The sequence below is a fragment of the Protopterus annectens genome, chromosome 5.part1, assembly GCF_019279795.1.
Source record: "Protopterus annectens isolate FY-2018-M chromosome 5.part1, PAN1.0, whole genome shotgun sequence".
In the NCBI taxonomy this organism is placed as follows: domain Eukaryota; kingdom Metazoa; phylum Chordata; order Ceratodontiformes; family Protopteridae; genus Protopterus; species Protopterus annectens.
In genome coordinates, this window is record NC_056736.1 from 476,263,625 (window position 1) to 476,287,507 (window position 23,883).

Consider the following 23,883-nt stretch of genomic DNA (forward strand, 5'->3'; position numbering starts at 1 on the left):
CCAGATGCTAGAACCCTCAGAAAACAGTTATGCTATAGTAATATCTGTTACTCTGTTCATACTCTTACATTGTATGACCAATATGTACACTCTGTTGCTGAGGTTTGGTCTGCCCCCCCCCCCCCAGTAATACTTGCTATGACCTGACTTCCTGCTGTAGGATGTTGAGAGGAATGTTAGCTGTAGCTCTCAAGTAATGACACATGAATATTAACTAAACTTTGTCCTAGCCAGAGTACATCAGAGACAGTCATGGACATTACAATGTCTGAACTATTCCTGTGTGGCATTCACAGACTGAGAGGTGCTGAATGTCCATACATCATGTGATATGACAGCTGTGTCCACCCTTACTTACTGTCAATATGTTTAAGACATTATCCAGTAGAATTCATACAGGGGCCCACCATTGTAGGAGGGAGTGAGAGGGCCACAGCTGTGTTGTAATTCACAGTAGGCACAGTTGAGAGGCACTCTTTTAGCTGTTAGACAGCAGAGTATCAACTACATGTCATTCCCATAGATGTACTACAGGCCTACAGTTGTAATCTCTATTCCTCATAACTGTATCCTCCCACCTGTGTCCCATTATATGGGGACATGTGTTACACACCTGGTAGAGTAATGTAATCCTTTTGTAAAGAAATCCTGAAGAATAATGCTTGGTAAATCACAGTCTGTCTTGGTATAGCAGACTACAGACCTGTTATCCATAGGCAGTTGTTTGCCTTTTGTAGGTAATGCTCATTAACAGGTAATTGCCTGTGCACCAATCCGTGACTCAGACTTGCTAATTGCATCCAGGACAGCTGGGTTTCACTTTCATTAGCCAATGATAAGGCACAACAGTGCAATATTTAAGGCCTTCATATAGGCCTTAGCCCCTTTCTTAGGCTGTGAGATGGAAATTGATAAGGTGTGAAATCTACAGCATTGCACAGGGTAGCTACTAATATGGTCCACGGTTGAGGATTATGAGGTATGTCCACAGTTTCCCATGCTATGTTTGGCTATTGTCAAATGACCTTATAATTATCTGGCAGTTCAGTGTTAAACATTGTGGGTTGAGGTCAGTAAGGGGGAAGAGACATGTGGGTGTCAGACATCATACCCATCATAATATGCATGCTTCTGCAGTAGCTGCTGGTCTATCAGCTCTGTATGTTTGCAGGCGCAGACTGTGACACATGTCCCTGTTACTTGACCTTTGCCCCACCACTTTATGTAAGGGTGTTGTGTGGATCCCTTGTTCTAGGTGGTTGTGAGGTATGGTAGGTTTGTAGCAGGTAGCATAACATACAGGTATATATGATGCAGCCTGCAGGTGCTGCTTTTTGCCTAGGACTCATAGTGAGGAGTGGGAACACTTTGTAGGACAGCAAGCTGTATGTGTCACTGAGGAAGCAGTGTCAACTCTGTCATCACAGCAGAGCCAGGGTGGGGGTACACATAATAGTTCATTTGAGGCATATGCTTAAGGTACATGTGTTATGTAACAGTGCCAATCAGACAGTAGTACGTGACATATAGGTAGGCTATACGGATATGTGCAGGCCTTTGACTTTCTAACATGTGTAGCAGTTAATTCAGTATCAGCAACTTGTTTTGGTTAAAATTCCATGGCATTTAACAGACTGATCCACTGAGTCACAGTTGCAGCAGCTGTATTTGCAATAACTATGTCCATGCATACAATTGGTGAAACAGGAATTGCATTACCATTTGTTTTCTAATGTGTATGAGGTGTGACACTCAAATATCTGTCTTGATTTTCTAACCTCAATCTTTAATGACTTGCCAGTACTTTAGCAGAGAGATACGGTTTTGTGAAGCAATGTCAAAACAAGGGGGCACGACTGTAGACATTCTGAAACAGTCTGTACAGTTGACAGCTATACCTGCTATCCCAAACCTCATGCACATACATTAATATTTATTTGACTGTGTACTGGTGCAGTGTCTGCATCACAGTACTTGTAGTGTGTCAGTGGCAATCAGAATATGTTGGTGGAAACACCTAGTATAATAGAGAGGCTAGTGACCTAGTGGGCATAACACGGTGCTGTAGTTGACAGCGGCCTGGGGTTGAGACCTGCCAGAGGTGATTATTTTGCAGATGTGCCTAACATTGTCAGAAATGCATAAGATGATTAAGGCAGTTTTAAGCAGATTTGCACTGTGTGCTTAGCTTTGCTTAAACCCACTCTAAAAATAAAAAAAAAGAAAGAAAAGAAAGAAGGGGTGATAGGAAAGTGGTGAAATGGGGGTAAGCAGGAGGAAGAACATACAGAAAGGCAGGTAGGAATGTGCAGGACAGGTGAAAGAAAGGACCATAGGTCTCCATTTCTTCTACAGCAGCAGCTGTGCAGGTTTTACAAGAATTTGGAATTCGAAGCCCCACACCCCAGAGAAAGGGCTGATGGCAACATAAATGTGTTTATTAATTAATGTAATAATTAGTTATGTCCAGTGGACACATGTGCAAAATAGAGAGCTATGTATGGGAAATATTTTTTGTGGGACAGGTGCCCTATTTTTCTTTTAAGGAGAGGGTGGAATGTTGGTAAGGGATATAGGTACATGGGGGAAGTAAGTTGGGTAGGAGAGGTTGCATCTGCAGACAGACAAGGCAGACAAGGCAGCATACAGGGGTGGTGTGTGACACACAAGGGGGTAAACATCTTAGATGGAGAGGGTGTTGTGGAATCAGAGGTCAACGTACCCCCAGATGGCAGAAGTGTGACTGAGGTCCCCACCCATGGGGAGTCATCAACACTGCTCCTTTACTGCCCTGAAGGTGGCTGTGCTGGAGGCTGGGTGCTGGGGATGTTAGACCCCTCCAGGCTGGCAAGTATGCCCTCATTCTGGGGCAGGCACTGCTCATACCCACAATGAACTATCCTGTGCACCATCAATAGTAGCTGATCCTGGGTGACAAACCTCCCCTCAACCGCCACTCCCAGGGGGGACAGGCCCCATCCCCTGAGGCAGTTCCAACCATAGGTGGTGCAGGGCCAGCTGAGAGGGCACCACTGGCTTGGGTCCAGAATTTGTTGGGACCTTTTGCCACGGCTGGCTGAGGTAGGGTAGGCAGATTACCAGGAACAGGCCTAGCCAGTCGAGCTGTGGTGTTGAGGTACTTCAATGTGTATAGGTTAGTAATGAACAAACCATTTAGTTAGTTATAACAGCATGCCAGAACATTGCAAATGACCAAGTAGCATAACATTGCATAGTATATGGAACACAACAATAAGTAAGATAACAGTCAGTATAGTAAGAGCATGTCAGTAACAGTTACTGCATAAGGCTAAAACATAAGTAATGCAACAGGATATGTTAGTATGCAACCATTGTAATACATAATAATAATTAAACACAAGGCCCAACATAACATTTAGGGAACAACATATGTTAATAGTAAACCATAACCAATGTATAACAACAATACATTATGGTGAAGATAAGGGGTGTGAGGAGAGAGACATACAGTTCATTAATACCAGTATAGGCTATATAGTTTGCAACAGTACTGTAATATACTCTACATGTCTGCCCCTTCCTTTATGTATAACATTGCTCTATAGTTGCTGTAGCAGGTACCTACCTCTCAAGCTATCTGCATGGGACAGTAAGTTTAAAACTGATTAACAAAGCCTATTTTAGTGTTTTTAATATAGGCTGTTGCAGGTGCACAAATACAGAGAACTATTACATGCCAGTTGGACCTATTTAACTACCACTGTGTACTGTGGACTGATGTAGTGTAATTGTGCAATTGACAGTATCATGTCAATGATAAATCTGTGACAGACAGCTTAGGCAACAGTAATTACAGTCCATGACAGCATGACACTTGAGAGACAAGTATTGTGTACAGTACAGAAAGTATACAACTATTGTGTCAGCCTTGGCAGGTATGGGGTTAAACCATCAGCAAACATTCACAGGCACACCAAGCATACAGCCATACCAAGATTATACATATTATTTGATGTATTAACTTTTATTAGTATTTCATTTATTGCCTTTATTTTATGGCATCTTATTACATTCCTGATCAATGCTGTGAAAACTGTGTTACATCTGAATATACAAATTATTAACCCATACTAAGGGCTACAGCACTGATTTACATTTAATTCCTGTGGGGAGAACATCTGTTAACAATACATAACTAATTCAATAATATTTGCTAGTACCTGCCACTGGATTCGAACCCTGGTCTGTGTGTGACAAAATGTACATCACACATAGCATTGAAAAAAACTGAGCTACTGAGCCACTGCTGACTATTGACTGACTAATATTTGCCTAGAGCTCACCTGGAAACAAACTACGACCTGGTATTAGTAGTACAGTTTTATACAAGGCTACAGTGACACTTGAACACACAGGCATGAGATTCAAGCATGACAGAGATACTAGGTAAACTGTACATTAATAAATAGAATGCAGGTATACATAATGAAAAGTTAGTGGGTGGAAATATCTGTGTCATGTAGAAACCATGTTGGAATATTGGGTTGGCTACCTGACCGATATACAGTTGCAAATAGTATATTTGCAATCTACAGCTATTTTAACAGTACTTACAAACATGTTGGGGATTCCCATGCCGAGCATCCTGGACCCAAGTGTCCAGAAGTCCCCTCTTCTGCTGCTTCAGACCATCATGATGGTGACAGATCTGCTCATCTGTGCAGGGGATACCTGTTGCACTGGTTAGATGGTATGCCAGTTGGTCCCAGGCCTCTGACTTGTACTCTGATCCCTGGAACTGGCCTTGCAGCATCTAGTGTCCATGGTCTTTAAGGAGGACTCCAACAATTACCCTGGACTCCAGAATGCTCCACTACTGTGCCCAGAGGTGCACACCCTTTCCAGCACCTGCCATAGTTGCTGCACAGTTCAAACTCCAACAGAATAAGCTGTATTCCTGCTTAGTGTGTTTAATATAGCCTGTTTCCCACCTTCTGGGCGGTCTTCCATCTCCCTCAACTTTCTGATTTGAAGACCTGCATTTGCACTTGCTTCTGTCCTGTAACTCCTGGGCCCATCTCATTTGCTCACTCAAAAAAAAAAAAAAAAAATATCTGCTTTTACTGTATTTGTGTTTCTTCCTACTTTATTTTGCTTTTGCGTCATCTTAATAGTACTCAATTGTATTTATTACTGCTTGGTGTAACTCATTCTAAGTCGTTTAGCTTAAGCACTCAGGCTTCAAACCAGTTGTTTTACATTAAGAAGATTTGTGGTCTGCACTGTAGTGGCAGAACAAGTAGCTTATATCCTTCTAAGTTGGGAACTGCTGTTTGAGGGCTCAGTGTCTGTTATTCTAAAAGTGTATTAATTCTGGTTTAAGCACTTGGGCTTCAGGCCAGTTATTTTACATTAAGAGGGTTCATGGTCTGCACTCTTGTGGGAGGAGAAGCTGGACTCTGCCCTTCTGAGCTGGGAATTTCTGGTTAAAGGCTTATAGTGCCTGCATATTTGAACTGCTTCTTACTGAAATTGGTACACCTTGTTTGCTGTAGCATAGACTAGATCCAGGCCTGCTGAATCTAGCTTTGTTTGTATAACTTGAGCACTAATCCAGGCATTCTTTAAAGTATTCAATTGTATTTATTACTGCTTGGTAGTAACTTGATTAAAGTGTAGCTATCATTCTAAGTCTTTTGGATTAAGCACTTGGGCTTCAGACCAGTTGATTTACATTAGGAAGGTTTGTGGCCTGCACTGTGGTGGCAGGACAGGTAGCTTACATTCTTCTAAGTTGGGAACTGCTGATTGAGGGCTCAGTGTCTGTTATTCTACAAGTGTATTACTTCTGGTTTAAGCACTTGGGCTTCAGGACAGTTATTTTACATTAAGAAGGTTTGTGGTCTGCACTCTTGTGGGAGGAGAGGCTGGACTCTGCCCTTCTGAGCTGGGAATTTCAGGTTAAAGGCTTATAGTGCCAGCATATTTGAACTGTTTCGTACTGAAATTGGTACACCTTGTTTGCTGTAGCATAGATTAGATCCAGGCCTGCTGAATCAAGCTTTGTTTGTATGCTTGTTGTTTGTTTGCTTGATATTTCGCTGAAATGCTAATTCCACCTAAAATGCGGCTTTTCAGCACTTCTGTGGATCCTTAGGGATATCTGCATTGCTTACTGTACTTATTTCCTTGTTTCACTTGAAAGAAAGTTACTGTTTGTCATTTTTGCATTTAAATTACCTGTAACACATTGCATTTAAGTTACCGGGCACTTGCTCACTAAAGTAATTATATAAGTCAGCACTAAAAAATTAAAAGCACTACACCCTCACAAACTCCCCTTGAGTACCTTGTTCCCCATTGGCCCTTTCTTTCAATTATAAAGGAATTCCCAATACTATTCTAGCATGTCCAAAGGTCAGTTGTCAATCTCCTCTCCAGTCCAGCTGGCGAATCTTGGAATCTTGAGGCAAAGTTACAACTGCCTCATGTAAACACACAACCCTCTCCTCCTCCCAACAAATTCCAACACATGTGACAGATGCAACCATATAGCCAAACTGGAGGCTAATCTCTCTCAACTCAGTACTGGCGTAACCAGTCAGGAGGAGAAGGAAACCACACTCACTACGATTCCAGTCTCACATAGACCTACCACAACAGCAAACCAAACACATAAACACACAAAAACATACTCGGAGGCTCTAAATAAAAATCTGCCTAAGCAGCAGAGACCTCCAAAGCAGACACCCAAGCAACTGCTACCCTAAAACAAAACACGTGCAACACATAGCTCACAAAGCCAGTGTGCCAAACAGTCACATACCTTAAGGCTAAACAACACACCTAATACACTTGTAATAGGTGACTCTATCATCAGGCACACTGACATCCCGCTCACCAGGCTGAACAAGGGGAAGGTCACGGTGAGCTGCATGTCGAGTGATAGGATCCGCCACATAACACAAGCACTCAGGTCACTCCAAGGCAAGTACAAATATGACTCGGTTATTGTCCATGCTGGTGTGAATGACCTGAGACGTACCTCCCTGGACTACATGAAAAGAGACATAGAGGAGCTCTCTGAGCATGTAGCCCAGGCCGGTATGACCCTGACCTTGAGTAGCATCTTACCCTCACCAAGAATGATGCCACAATATGAAGACAAGATGATCAATTTCAACAATTGGCTTAAGTATTTGTGTCATTCAAAGGGGATCCAATGCCTGTCAGCCTGGGATGACATGCTCGACAAGCCACGATGCTTCACTAGGGACGGCTTGCACCTGTCACCCCTGGGCATTCGGATATTGGCAAAGGCTCTTGCTTCCCCCATAGTGCCTTTTTTAGGCAAGTCTCAAAAGACAATCCCACCTCCATAGGTATCACAAGGGATAAGAAACTAAGAGTAATGCTACTCAATGCCAGAAGTTTAAACCTCAAGATGCATGCACTCAAAACTCTCCTTAGCATGGAGAACATCGATATCTGTGCAGTAACAGAAACCTGGTTCAAGGCTCCGGAGAGCAGCCCAACACTACCAGGTTATACCTCATACTATGCTTTTCGGCCCCAAAACTTGGACCGAATCACAAAAGGAGGGGGAGTATCAATATTCATCAAAGATACCCACACGTCCAGGTTGGTGGCACAGCACAAAGCATCAGAGACCATCCATGTGCAACTAACAGTAGGTAAAACTGCCATCCAGTTTATAGCCTGCTACAGACCACCCTCCCAAACCCAGGAACTCCACTCGGCCTTCCTGAGAACACTGGAAAATATGAAGGTCTCTCCAAACACCATTATATTGGGCGACTTCAACTACCCAAACATAGACTGGGAGCATTACTCTAGCTCCAACACCCTAGCCCAAAGGTTCCTAGAATTTATAAACTCAAATGCTATGGAACAACTTGTTACCACTCCTACAAGAGGGGAAAACATACTGGACCTGATCATCACCAACATGGGGACTCTATGCTCCAGACCAGAAGTGTATCCCTCACTGGTAAGATCAGACCATAAACTGATCTCACTGGATATTCACATCCCGACCCCACCCACTGTCCAGAAAACCACAGTGAAAAACTTCTCTAAAGCAAATTTCACACTCGTCAAAACTGAGGTGGAATCCTTCAAAGCCCCCGAGCCTGTGGAAAATACGGCCCAGACCACAGAATCCTATTTAAACACATTCTATGAGCACCTTCAGTAATGCATGGATCATGCAATCCCAAATAAAACCAAGACCCAATCCTCCAAAGGCAGATGTCCTGTCTGGTGGACCCCAGCCATAAACAAACTGTACAATAGAAGGAGGAAGCTACTACATGATAGAGCAAAATCCCAAAAAGGGAAGGCATCTCTGATCAGTATTAGCAAAAAACTATGGGCACTCATAAAATCGTCTAAGGTCAGCTTCGAGAGAAAAATTGCACAGGACACTAAGGATAATCACAAGGCTTTCTTTATTTATGTTAGAAACCTGGGTGGGAATTCCCAGATATGCTCAGTATTAGTCCAAAATGACAAAAAATACATCGAACCCACAGACATTGCCAACATCCTAGCTGACAGGTTCAGCTCAAACTCCCCCTCCTCCCCACCAAAAGGGCAAATATCTATCCCAGCAGAGTGCTGCCCCCCTGACATCTCAGATGCTCAGGTAAGAGCCACCCTCTCCACAGCAAAAAACACAGCATCAATGGGACCAGACGGTGTCCCAGGCTGAGTCCTACATGAACTCCAAGAAGAGCTAAACCCAAACATAAAACTACTGTTCAATCTCAGTCTGACTACAGGATATGTACCTAAAGGGTGGCGTACAGCAACAGTGGTCCCACTCCACAAAGGTGGTGCCTCAATGGATCCTGGAAACTATCGCCCCATAAGCCTGACTAGCTTGGTCTGCAAAGCTATGGAAAGGATCATCATGGACCTCATAAATAAAGATATTGGGGACCTACAGACACTAGATTCTACCAAGTTTGGCTTTGTTAAGGGCAGATCCTGCCTCTTAAACCTGGTTGATTTCTTTTAAATAGTCACCAAGGCCATTGACGAGGGGAAGGTGGTCCACACAGCCTACCTGGACCTCGCAAAAGCCTTCGATACAATACCCAACTCAGGCATTATAGATAAGCTCACCAGCTTAAATATAAACCCCTATGTCACTAGATGGGTGGCAAACTGGCTCAAGGACAGAACCCACATGGTTAGAATTGCTGGAGCCATGTCAGACTCCAAACCAGTTACAAGTGGCATCCCACAAGGCTCAGTCCTGGGACCTCTCTTGTTTGGTATATATTTCTCGGAGGTACAGGCCAACATGGAAGGACTGTGGCTGACCAGGTTTACAGATGACTGCAAACTGGGCGCCATAATCAACTCTCCAGCTGACACAAGCATCCTCCAAAAGGGCCTCATAGAAACAGACAACTGGTGCCAAAGTCATCCCCTTTGGCAAAAACAAAGTGCCCACAAATTACCACATAGGTGATAATCCATTAAGTACAGAAGAAGTAATTAGGGACCTGGGGACCCAAGTTGATAGCAATCTCTCATTTGACAACCACGTGGCCAAAGTGGTTAGAAAAACATTTTATATAGCCCAACTAATCATGAAGGGATTCACATCTAGATCAGGAAAGTCATTGTGCCTCTTTACTCATCCCTCATCAGGCCCATAATTGAGTACAATGCCCCTTTTGGGATGTACCTTACCAGACACCAGCAACAGGAAAGATCCCAAAAGTACCTCACCATGATGATCAAAGGGCTCATACAGATGCCAGATGCTGCCCGGTTAAAGAAACTCCAACTCTACTCAGTGGCATACCACCTGCTCAGAGGCGATATGTGCCTGATGTATAAAGCCATGTCCAACCCAGAATTAATGGACATGCTGCACGTCAGAAAATCCAAATCCCATCGAGCTACACACTCGAGAGACTTGAACCTCAGCACTGAAATAAACAAGACATGCTGGAGGGACAGATTCATAACCCAGAGGCTCCCTTCACTCTGGAATAAAATCCTAGTCCAGGTTAGGCAGAGTCCCTCATTGACTCTCTTCAAGAGGAATCTTGATGAGTGGATGGGAGATCGTAGGTTTACCCCAGGTATCACTTCTGTGTCACTGTTAGACAGAGGCACAGTATACTAACCTCGAATAAGGGCATAGCAGAATTAATTTAAAATGGGTGGTGAAAGCCAAACATACTCTGGCTAGGCGTATAAATGCCCTAGGGCAGATAGCCTAGTATGAACCTATGAACCTATGAACCTAATAGATCTAAAACTGAGATAATGGTCTTCCTGGAAGGAAAAGAAAATTACAAATAACTCCCCCATGAGCCTTGTGAGGTATTACATCAAAGATACTCATGACTATGTGAAGATGGGACATTATTAGCAATTTTGAATATAAATGCTCTATACTCCATGATATCTCAGGTTATTAGCATTGCATGGGTTGTTTAATTCATTATGGAAAAGACAAACATCCCTGATATTTAAGTATTTTATAAAACTGGGAAACTTTTTGAAATGATTTGACAGAATAACATTTCCTTTTTCAAGAAGAAGATTTAGCAACACATTTCAGGAGGCACCATGGGGTGAAGATGGCTAGCAGTTCTATAAACTTGTTTACTGCTAATGGGAGGAAAATTTTATTAATGGTTTGTTTTTTTTATCACACATATTAAGCTACTTTTGTTTTATTGATGATCTGTTTATGTGGTCAACAGGTGGTGTGCTGGGGTTTGCAAAATTAAGCAGAACAACAGATTTTTTGATATTAACTGCAAATGTTAACTCTTCACATTCAACTATTCAGTTTTTAGACAGCAAGGTTTATAAAAAGAAGAATGACTAGCTGTATATAAAGGTTTACAGGATTCCATAAATACACACGGTAAAAGTTAAGATGTGAGAATCACAAGGCTGACATGAAGATGAATTTTGACTATAAAGTCTGCGGATCCAAAGACATGTTTGCTGAAAGAGGGTATGAGGCAAGTTATATGGAGGAGAAGACTGAAGACATCAGAAATAAAATAATTATTTGATATAAACAAATTGCATTGGGTGGTATAGTAATGAGGTAAACAGAAGCAAATGATAGACAAAGACTGTATACTTCCATGGGTATGCAGGTCTGTTTTAGTGTGGAAAACTATGCTATTCAGTTAGTAGTGAGAGAAAATCAGACAACTTGAATGAGTAGTGCAATGATGGTAAAATAGCTGGAAAATGTTTTTGCTTTCTACAACAGAAGTGGGGACAATCTAAAGATGTTCCTAGAAACATTAAAGTGTAGGGTAGAAAAAGAAGCAATCCTGGTGATCATTCATATGCATTTTAACCTAAAGAAATTGCTGAAAAACATTTACATGGGAATTTCCGGAAACCCTTAGAAGTATTTTTTTTTATTATTTTTGCAGTGGGCAAGCTCCCCTACACTTTAAATGTGTGGGAACACCCTGACATCCCCTGAACTTAACTCCACTGTCACCAAAACCTTCTTTGGCAGTTTTCTTCTATCAGCAGTTGAAGAAATGGCTACCAATAGATTGACTAGTTCCCAAAAAGAAAATGTAGATTCTCATGTGGGTTCTGTACAAGGTATATGTATATTCTTATTTTTGAAACGTGAAAACAGGAAAGACATATATGGTCAGAGAGCACTTTACATGGAAAAACTAAAAATGGTATATAATTAATTGTAGCTTCTGTACGGCTTCTTGTGTTGGATGTACAGGTAGACATCTGCAACAGGGAATAGAAGAATATGTTTATTCTGTTAGATGAACTAATACTTATAATACCCCATATAATAACTCTACAAAATGTTCACATTTTTGGAATGTTTATTTTTTTTATTTATTGTAACAGATGAAATTACCAGAAGGAAGGAGGAACTGATTTCTTACTGGATAGAAGAGAGTTATTTTGTCAGCTGAAATGACTGTCAGTATTACACTGGGTCTTAATGAGTTAATTTGTACTAAGTCAGAGTTAAACAAATACTTTTTTTATGACAGTAGAGTTGCCATTTTATAATGTCTTTAATATTAATGTTTAGTTTTGTGTGTATTTTAACAGAAATTATTAAAAGATTTTGTACTGCTACATATGCATGTGTTTTAGTAAGAAACTTGTCTATCTGATGACTGTTTATTGAGAAGTACTTTGTGATAGCTGCAGTGAAACATGATTACTGGATTTTGTTATTTCAATACTAAGTATGAATTACTTATTCATTAGTCTGATTATGTCTTCTGTGATTTTTTGATGAAATTACTACATTGCCTGCAATGCACTGACTGACAAAGTTTTTTTTTTTTTTTTTCAGATTTGCATTACAGCACTTGGATTGTTGTTATCGAGTTCTGGTTTTCTTATTTAGTATGAACACACACACACACACACACACACACACACACACACACACACACATATATATATATATATATATATATATATGCACACACACACACACACACACACACACTTATATATATATGTATATACAGAGAGAGAGAGAGAGAGAAAGTATGCACACACACACACACACACACACACACACACACACACACACACACACACACACACACACACACACATACACACACATGTATAGAGAGCGAGAAATAGAGATACTGTGCAAGAGAAAGGAGGGCATATTTACTAGTAAGAATATAATGTGCTCTTCATTATTATAATCATCAGAAAGGGTTTATCCTAAAATTAATTTTACAATATTTAATCTTTTCTTGTTTTTTTTTTCTTTGTCTTTTTTTGTCTTTATGTATGTCTCCTAGTATTATAATCACCTAAATAAGTAAAGATAAAGAAGAATCAGAGTTAGAATTTGAGTGCGAAATCTAGCTGCAAGCAAAATCTGCTGTGAGCATGCTTACAGCCTACAGTCTGTCGGATGTTAATTGCTTAAAACACTAGTTGTCTGAATTTGTGATCAATACTAAGGACACAATTACCTAGTTGTCATCTGAGAATAGCTATCAGCTGCCTTTATAACTGACACAGTAATTAGACTGCCTGCAATTACACAAATTAATGGCTACTGGATTAGACAAGGGAGTAAAAATGCTGGAGATGCTTTTTAGACATCTGATTCTTCAGCTACCTATAAAATACTGCATTAAGAATATTAAAATGTTTAATAAGGAGCACTGCAAGGCCAAAAGAGTAAATTAATTGGATTGCTGGTTACGCTAGAATTAGGTCATAATGGTATAACGTTAGCTTCTGAATTAGGCTAACATTTTTGTGCTATAACTTTATTTATGATCTTGTTCCCCTTTTCCCTCCAACAGTTCTTGAACCTGACCCATTGTGTTCAGCAACTCCTTTTTCTTATTGTGTCGTTTTCCTTGCACTGATTCTGAAAATGAAGTTGGTTTGTATACCGGACATTTTTCTCAGTGTAAGCCGATGTGTTTATAAAAACATGTCTTCAGTCCACTTTGTACTGCAGCATACATTTAGCATCTGAGTCTACTTCCATGATTTCTTTGCCATATTTTTCTCCATCTTTGTTTCCTTCCATATAATTTGGCTGGTGTGATTTCTGCTTCAGTATTCAATGCATTTTTTTAGGCTACCTAGTTTCATTTTACATTTTGTCTCCTTTCCTCTTCTGCATTCACTGTACTACACCTAACCTTTCCTGCTTCAACCTATGTCTTGGCCAATTGTACTTCCAGGATAACACCATGTCTCATCATCTCACACAAATAACACAAAATTACACAAACCCTGGTAATTAAATTAAGTCACTGGGATGAGGACTGCCATAACAACATATGCTTTAAAGGAAAAATATACACTTTTTTTGGCATCTGTCTAAATATCAGCAGTATGACATTCCCTGAATGAAACTCACCTTTCTTTCTTTCTTTCTTTCTTTCTTTCTTTCTTTCTTTCTTTCTTTCTTTCTTTCTTTCTTTCTTTCTTTCTTTCTCTTCATCAGAAATGGATACTTTATTTGCTGAACTCACCTTAAGGAAACAAATACCCTTACCCCCCTTGCCCACATTGCACAACAGAGTAAACAATTGCAAAGTAGGTCAGTGCTTTCAACTGTAGTGGCCCTCAACATCCAATGACAAGACATTTACCTTATGTTACATAGAGGTGCACACCATACCCACAGTTTGCTTTAGCAGGTGAACTTTGAATCCTATAATTCCTACTGTTCCACTAGGTATCCACCTGGGTATAGCCATATAAACCTACACCTGGTGATTTAGCCACGCACAGAGCTCATATAAGATACTAACATACAGCATAACCTGTCTAGATGACTGCAGCTCCTACTGTTTCAGGACATATTCCTCCTGCAAAGTATTCTTGAGACTATTGTACTGTTCATGTATAGAGCGTTTAACAGAAACTGTGGTGTGTCTTCAGTGGCTGGATTGTTGCTGATATAACAACTGGAACTATGAGATGTACAGTGCATACACAGAGGCATGTAATGTCATTTGATTAGGAAACTCTGCTTCTACAAGGATGCATAATGTTTTATTATGAGTATCAGTGAGGAATCATTTTGCATAATGCAATATACTGGGGGATATGAAAAAAACATGATTTGCTTTTTGGATCTCACCTGATTGATAATGTAAATGAAAAATTCTGCTAGCTGACAATTTTTCTGGTGTACTGCAGTCAAATCTGAATCCTGCCCAAAGTGTTTTTCCATACAAATACCCTACAAATTGCATTGTCCCTGCCATGGTCTCTGTCTTGTTCTTCATGTAATTGCTGAAAAGAGGCTCCGGTATACATCACCATTAAGAAAGCAAGCAAACAATAAATTAATGAAATACATTTTGTTCAGATAAGCACAGAAGACAAACTAATATTTCTACACATGGAACTAGTACCACATTGATGTGCGCTGCATTTGACATCATTGTGAAAGTTATTTTGCATATTGCTTTTATACTATTTTTGGAAGCTTTCCCATTTTGGAAAAAAGTGATCAGGGACAAGGTCCATTTATGTCTTCACCTTTTACCCATTTGCTAAGACATTGCAACACATATTATATTTAAACAACGTCATAATAGTATTCAACACAGTTAAGGTAGTGAGTCACTCAGATAACAAAACAGAAATTAGAAAGAGGTACAATTTGAACCCCATATCTTTTCTTGTATGATTTTAATAATGGTTTCCGGGCAGATTTTCAATTTATAAAAGAAAGGATGATGAGAAAATGAGCACCAATCAGGAGATAAGACAAATATTAAAACACTATAAAGTTGTATAGGCAGAGGGTAGAAATAAGGAGGTGTTTGTAGTGGGGAGAGTTTTGGATTTATTAAAGGATGACTAAAAAGAATGCCTCTATCAATGGCATAATTAAAAATTACACTCCTCCAAACAGAATTTTTTAAATATCTACTATTTATTAAGTGCTTTTGTCTTTTGAAAAATGTTCATCATAATGAATGACTCTTGTTTAACACACATATGTATAACCACAATCAGGAAGAGACCATTACATCACTTCCTGGGGATCACAACACACTTAAAGAATTAAAAATAAAACAGTACAATAAATACATAAGATGACCCTTAAAAGCTAGCTTTGCCTAGCCAGATAGAACAAAGTGTAAACAAACAAACTATTGGAGAAACAAAAGCATGTGTTTAGAACTTGTTTTGCTAAAATTAAATTGGAAACAAGAGTGGGTATTTAATTCTAAGTATTCTCAATAATTGCCTTGTATTTACACTTCCTAGATCATATCTATCTCATCTGGAGAGGAACCAAAAATGAATTGGATGAATTTATGTTGTTTAGTAATTTGGCCACTGATTTTCTGGAATTAGTAGCAATATAGTGGATGCTGAGATCCCCTACTTGGATGTGAACCTCCTTTAAGACCTTGATAATGGTTGTTTTAAATCTAGACTTTATAGAAAAGAAAACTTCTCCAATTTTTGCTTATATTTTAAAAATGATCATCCCATGCTCCAGAAGAAAAATATTGTTAAGAGACTGATGGTTAGAGCAGCCTGCATGACATCAGTTTATGAAGATCTTGTAAAAGAATTGGAATACGTAGAGGAACTTTTCCTACAATGAGAGTATCCTGAGCACATAGGTAAAATTTTCAGAACTGAGGTTTTAAATGATTGGGGTAGCAAAATTTTCCCCTCTTGGGGAACGATAAACCCAACAGCAATGAGTCAATTAGTTTGGTTGTTCTATATGTGATGAAGTAATGAGAAAATGGTCAGGTGGAATGAATTACAGTTTATTATGAAATGCCACAATGATACTGCCAAACTCCAGAAAATAGTGACCCGATATTGGGAATTATTTTCCAAAATGCCAGTCAACCAGTGTTCTCCCAAACCCCTTACAATGTTAAGAATATCCTGTAAAAAGGCACAAAGGGGAAAATATCTACTGACAACCATAGTTTGAGGGGGACGTTCAAGTATGGTATCAGTGTGTGTATATATGGTGAACAGCAGCACATTGCTCCTTTCTAATATTGGTGAAACCTTCAGTCCAAGTAGATATGTTAATTGTACCACTAAGAGAGTTGTATACTTAGCTTTTTGCCAGGTATGTTCACTTTGTGGGGAAGACCTAATGTGCCCTGAAGAATAGAGTATATAAACATATGCATGAAGTTAATAAAAAGGTAAAAACTAATGCCCTTTATAGGCGTACTACCATGTGTCCCCAAAATAGATTTCTATTTTGGGTCCTGGAACAAGTTCATATTAACCTAAGAATATGGTCACAGTAGACCTTACTTTAATACTGTGAATTAATGGGGCAGTTAGGATTAAATGATTGTACTCCACCAGGTTTCAATGATCAGATATCCTTGGTTACAGTCCTTAAAATGAGAGCAACAAAGTTATATGTCCATGGATGCTAGGTGGAGTGATTCAAGTGTGCTATGCTAATTTATGTTAAAATATTCAGTAAAATGTTTTTGTATTTTTTGAACACATTCGTAGTCATAATGTTTTGAGTAGTGGGTTTTATAACACCTTATTTCAAAACAAGGTTTGAAACACATGGTTTTATTTCTCCAGTATTTTGTTCATTTATACTTTGTTCTATCTGGGTAGGCAGAGATAGATTTTAAGGGTCATCTTCTGGAATTATTGTACTATCTTTTTAAATTCTTTAAGTGTGTTTTGAGCTCCAGGAATTAATGTAATGATCTATCCAGGTTATAGTTATACATATGTGTGTTAAGTAAGAGTTATTTATTCTGATGAAATATTTTCAAAAGACAAAAGTGCTAAATAAATATGAATATTTTAAAAATTCTGTTTGGAGGAGGGGTGTTTTTTCAGTTTGCCATTGGTGGAGGCATTCTTTAGGGTTATCTGACTGTGTTTGCACCTCTGATTGCCAATTATTTTGTGGTTTTATTTATTGAGGGATTAGCATGAGGGAAGTTTCTGGATTTCAAAGAGATAAAATGGTAAGACTACTTAAATCTAGTAGCTGGTGGGTATTATCTGACTTTAGAAGGTATGTTATGTTATTCAGTATTGATTAAAGAAAAAAAGATGTGAAGCTGAGGAGATGGGATGAAGAAAAGCTTTAAGAGTACAAAGGTATGTATGGGAACAGGTATAAGCAAAATATGCACCATATAAGTCTTAAATGGGGAGAATGCTAGATGGGACAGTTCTTAAGGATTTATGAGAAAGAGGATTTCCAAGAGAAGATGATATGGTTTCAAAAGGATTTATGGGAAAGAGGAGTTCCAAGAGAAGATGATATGGTTTCAAAAGTTTGTAAAAGGCAAGGTGTGCTCAGAATTTACAGAACAAAGATTAGGAGAGAAAATATTGGGATTTCAAAGAGATTAAAGAAAAAATACATTATTTCGCATTAGGGGTAGTTATTGTACAGAAGTATTGTGGAATGGAGAATGAAGATTTTGTTTGAAAGGAGAAGAGGAAAGGGTATTGTGGAGAAGGAAGACCAAGGTGGGCGAAATAGCTTTAAGATAATAAACAAGGGATAAATCTGATGCATTTATAAATGTTTTTGATATAGGTTAGCAGATGGGTTGAAAGTAAACTTAAGGATCTGTAGGGTCTGGATAGTGGTTTATGGCTAAGTGTAAAAATATGGAAAGTTGTCTAGGAGCTTGCCAGAATGGTGTGTAGAGTGGGACCAGTATATGAGGTACACTGCAGACTTCAACAGAGATGGAGCAGTATGTCTATGAGACTGAAGAAACAGGGATGAGGGAAATAGGAAAGCTATAGGAGGAGGGGAAACAGAGGTGAGTCAGTTAGACATGTGATAGTTCTGCACTATCATAAAGAAGTTGTGGAAATGGGTGGTAGAAATTTGAAGTAAGAAATAATGGAAGTGTGCAGAATAACACTGGTCATTCTGCCTATTTGGGGTAGAAATAAATAGGGAACAGTTGGATAGAGAAGGAAAGGATGGAAACACATTTGAGAACATGAACAATTAATTTGGTATTTTCGAGGGCTTGGAAGAAGGCAGAACTTGAACAAATTATGGAGCAAATGTGTAGGGTTTTGAGCTAGTAAGATAGGGCAAGTAGGTTTATGAAATAAGGCATTTAATGCAGCTTTTCAGAGTAGGAGAGCACATTAGAGATGACAAAAGAAGCAGAAAGCACAAAAATGAAATAGAGATTACATGGCAAAAGGTAATTGATGTCTGAGGTACATCGGAAAATGCCAATTATCTCCAAACTATGAGTGTTAAAATCTGAAAGAGGATGGAAAATGCTGCAATATACAGTTATCAGAAGAAAAAACTTGTGTGAGGGAAGAGGTAATTTTTAAGGGAATAATTAATGCTTCTAAACTGAATCTATAACAAAAATAAAGAACATTTGCGAAAATATTTGTCAAAAGCTTATGGCATGGCAAAGTTCTTATGTGTATAAAATTATTAATAAAAATATATGACTGAAATGCTATGTCAGCATGAGTTTAAAGACTGCAAATCGAGTTATTGGTTACATGAAATTAAAACATTCTAAAATATGGCTTTATGAACTGCAGATGAAAGCACTGGTGCTTTGGCTTTTGAAACCTGTCCAAATCTATCTGTAGGGGAAAGTTTTAGAAATAAGAGTAAAGGAGATCCTGGTTTTGTTTTTAATGATGAAGACAGCAGATGTAGTTGCAAGTCTGTCTAGTCCTAAAACAGTAATACAGGCCTGGAATTTAGTACTATGAGGTCTGCATCGACGATTTGCAATGTGATAAAAGGATCAAGTATTGCATAAGCTGTGTAAAATAAACTAGGGGTTTTGTTTTAAGGTAACTATTTCAAATAGCAAGTCTGCTTAAGCCCAAAGGCAGAATAATAGTCTTTTAATGCTAAAATAATGAAAATCCATGCATTTGTTTGAAAAGAAAATTAGTTATAAACACAAAGAAAATGGTACTGGTGTGAAGTTTGTTGATAATGTGCCTATGCTGAATATAACAGTACTACTGCTACAAAAATTTTGAAAAGCAGTATCTAAAGAAGCTAACAAGCATCTCAATATTTTATTGAGAGAGGATGGCAAAACTAACTTATGCCATAACACAACAGAAAAATCAAATACAAGTGTTTAGCACAAAAAAGGGATTTTCAGGTTCTGGCATTCATAATAAGTTAACAAATTCAAGGAATCATTGCTGAAAAAGGCCAGCAAAGAATATGAATATAAGAATTTCCAGTGGTATAACAAAGATGCACAGTAGTGCTAAAACAAAGATAAACAAGAACTATGAAGTCGCTCAGACAAGAAACTGTGTAGAGTGCTGCCTGTGACTGATTGAAAACCTATTTGTGATAGTGCCTAAGTTCAAAATGCTGTCATTTCACAATCTGTTACCTCTCCTTTCTTATTCAAGATTCCTGGTAATACTAGATTTAAAATATACTGATCATTACATCTCTATTCATCCCAACATCAGGCATTTATTAAGATTTTGTGCATTTGCATCACTTATCAGTTCTCTGCCTGAACTTTTGGGCTTATCCACTGCACCAAAAATATTTACAAAGTGTCTAGTTCCAGTTATAGCTGATTGCAAGATACTGGGTACCCACATTTTTCCATATTTAGATGAATTCCTTACCTTTACAGAGTCGTTTTGAAAGTGTCAGGAATCTCTTACTTGGGAGAGAAATCTCTTTCACAAGCTGTGATTTTAAGAGAACATTCAAAAGTCTTTTTTTGATCCTTCACACAGGATTGTGCTCCTCAGGTGTCAGCTAAACACCTTAATTCAAAGAGGTTTTCAGCCACAAGAAAAATCAATCTGCATCTAGATCAATTTCTAAGGTTTTTCACTTAGACTTATCTCACTGTGAGAAGAATACCTCAATATTTTGGGTATCATGGCATCTATGATTCTCGTGATACCTCTGGAAAGAATCCACACAAAAAGATAAAAAGGTATCTCAAGTTTCATTGGTCCCAGCACCAACATTTTCCTTTCAAATCCCAATGGTGAGGTTTGTCAGAAGGAACATCACTTGGTAGAGACAGTAAATATCCTTAAATCTAGGGCTTCTCTTCTGCCTCACTGTTCCAAAGCAGTCAGTAAACACAGACACCTTAGACTTTGCTTTTGGAGCAGTTTCAGGGAGGGATAAAAGTGCAAAGTGTGTGGGACAGCAACCACAGATGCAAGTGCGTAAATATAAAAGAGATACTTGCCCTGAACAAGCTCTCAATTCAAACTACAGGCATCCTACATTCTGTCAGAGCATAACAATGTGGCAGACAAGCTGAGCGGGACAAAGGCAGACCATCATGAATGGAAATTAGACTGGGGTGGGGTCTTCCAAGATTTGCTTTATGGGGAGTTCCAGAAGAAGACTTATTTGCCTCCTCTCTGAACGCTCAGCTGGCAAGATTCTGCTCCAAGACTCCATGCAAGAAGGCCTATAAGACATATGGCTTTTATTTTCCTTGGACAGAAATATTCCTGTATGCTTTTCCACCCTTTCCAATGATATCTATGGTCCTTCTGAAGATAGAGAAGGAATCCCCCAAGATCTTTGTGACAACTCCCTTCTGTCTCAGGTAATATTGGTTCTCCCTTCTTTTGGAAATTACCATTGTCAATTACCACAAGCTTCCTCAGAGAAAGGATATACTCACACAAAAGCAGGGGAGTTTGATAACATCTGAACCCCAACCAGCTTTAACTGACTGCCTGAATGATTGGGACTTAATTCATTTTAGGCTCCTGTTTACTGAAGATGTGCAGCAGGTATTAATGGAAGCAAGAAATCCTGCTACTAGAAAATCAGATATTAGCAAATGGAAAAGGTTTTCTAGTTGGTCCTGCCAACAACATAACCAGTACCCATTCAGACTATTCATTCAGGCTTGTTGTTAACTGGTTTTATTATATGTGTTTGAATTATTATCCTTTGACATTTCATACTCATTCATCAAGGTTCATTTATTGGCCATTTCTGCACGTCTGCCCATGGATCCTCCTCTTTCAATGCATCCACATGTCAAAATGTTTTTGAAAGGGCTTTGCATAAGAGGCACCTAAAATGCTGGCCCCTCCATGGAATCTTAATTTTGTATCAGAAAAGCTAACATTTACTCCATTTGAACCAGCTAACCTATCTGACCTGAGGCAATTAGCATGGAAAGCAGTTCTTGTGATTGCTCTGACCTCTACAAGAAGGCCATGTGAGTTGCAAGCTCTTAAGGTGAGTCAATCCTATCTCATTTTCTGCAGGAACAGGGTTTCTTTGAGAACTAATTCTTAGTTTATTCCTAAAGTGGTATCCAAGTTAGTTTAAGCCAAAGTATATGTTACTGGGTTTTCTTTCCTGAACCTGAAGAATGAGGAACAAAGGATACTCCATAACTCGGATGTCCAGAGACAACTCAGGTGGTATCTTGGCAGAACTAAGTCTCTCAGCTCTTTGGATCAATTACTCATTTCTTGTGAAATTAAGAAGGAGGAACAACCTGTGTCAAAGCAGACTATTTCCAAATGGTTGTCTAAGGTTATTACATTTTGTTATACTCACACAACAAAACTATTTCTGGCAGGGTCAAGCCCACTCTACAAGTGCCTTGGCTTCATTTGTGGCTTTTTGGAAAGGAGTTGATAGAAGCAGTAACTTGGTCCTCCAGACATACTTTTGCAAAGTACCATAAGATTGGTTTCTTCTCTAGGTCTACACCAGGCTTTGCCAGGACTATTCTCCAGGGGCTCCTAGACCCCTTTTCCCTCCACCTTCCAGATGTAGTAATCTATGGTAATCTACTCATTTAGTTAATACTACTGCAGCCATGATGAATCTGATGAACATGCTACAGCTAAGTAAGTAAAATTAACAGCACTGATGATGGTTGAATGATCACTGCTGCAGTAGCTGCTCCCTCCCTCCACTCCCCATGTTTGTTGGTATGTTGTTTATGTCAAGGTGTACATTTATATTTTTTGTTGCTCCTAGTATTACCTTTTCAGGGCTCAACTGTCCTCTCTCTGTTGGCATGAAATTTCTGAAGGGCCTGGCACCCAAATCTGTCTTTTTACTCAGCTTAATTCAAACTGACTATTGGTTTGGGCACATGAAAGGTACCCTGAAGCTTTGATAGCTGGCCAACTGTTACATCCATGGCAGGATATAACATATACAACAAAGGCAAAGACTGCTGCAGCAGTGATTATTTGAGCATCTTATGTTATAGTAACTTTACTGGAGCGCCTTCTGTGTGCAGTCTGCATGTCCTCCCCATGGTCGAGTGGCGTTCAAAAGACATGCATGAATGGGCATGCCTTCATTGAAGGTTGGGCATTGGGCTGGCACCTCGGCACCTTAAAAATCTACTGCCAATAATTAGTGGGCCGGAGTTCCACTGTAGCAACCCCTAAATGGGAAAAGCCAAAAGAAGAACTTACAGAACTGTACTTTCTGGCCAATGAATGAAATGAACTATTTAAACCCACAGAAACAGTCTTTCCAGTCAAATAGAGAATGGAAAAGGAAGTGGTAAAAATTCTCATTGGTAAAAACATCACCTATACAACATGAGAATGAGAATCAGAACATCTAGTTGAGTACATAAATATCAGTTATCTATGCCCAGTGTGTAAGCTAGAGGATTTTACTAAATGCAGAACTAATAACCAGTATGACCAAATTCTGAACCAGAGGTATGGACTAAGTACAGCATGAATAAGTCCACATGCCATTTGCCTGAGAGAGACCACCCAGCTGCAAGCAGAACAGTGCAGGGACAAAAACAGAGAAGTATTGTTCTAGTGGCAGAACAGATCCATGAGGCTCAGAACTGGAGGGGTTCCCTATGGAATAGTTGCCTCTAGAGATCATAGCAGAGAAGCAGTTGCTCCCAAGACAGAGGTAGAGAGTTGAACCTGGCATTCCCTGAAAAAGAAGGAAGCTGTCACTAAGATGAATGAAGAAGAAGAAGGCAGTGGAGGGAAATTAAGATAATGATACACAAGATGGAAAAGAGAAGGCAATAGATGCTTGAAAATAGGTGATGTTGCTGCCAGGGACCACAAAGTAAGGCTCACAAGTTGGAGTTAATGACAAGATGAAAGTTACTTTGAGACAGCAAAAGATGTGATGAAGCTTCAAAAGAAGAATATGCATATCAAAAATAAATTAATTTCTTCTACAAAGATTCATATATTTAATATATATTCTCTGCAAATGGGGAAGCTGACACAAATTATTAGAGAGTTATTGAAAGCAATGTGCAAAAGACTTAAATGAAGACAGAGTTGTTGAATTTCTATTTCTCATGGAAAACTTTCAAGTATTCAGACAAGCTGATACTTAACAAATCTCCAGAGAAAATGCATAAACTGGTCAACTGA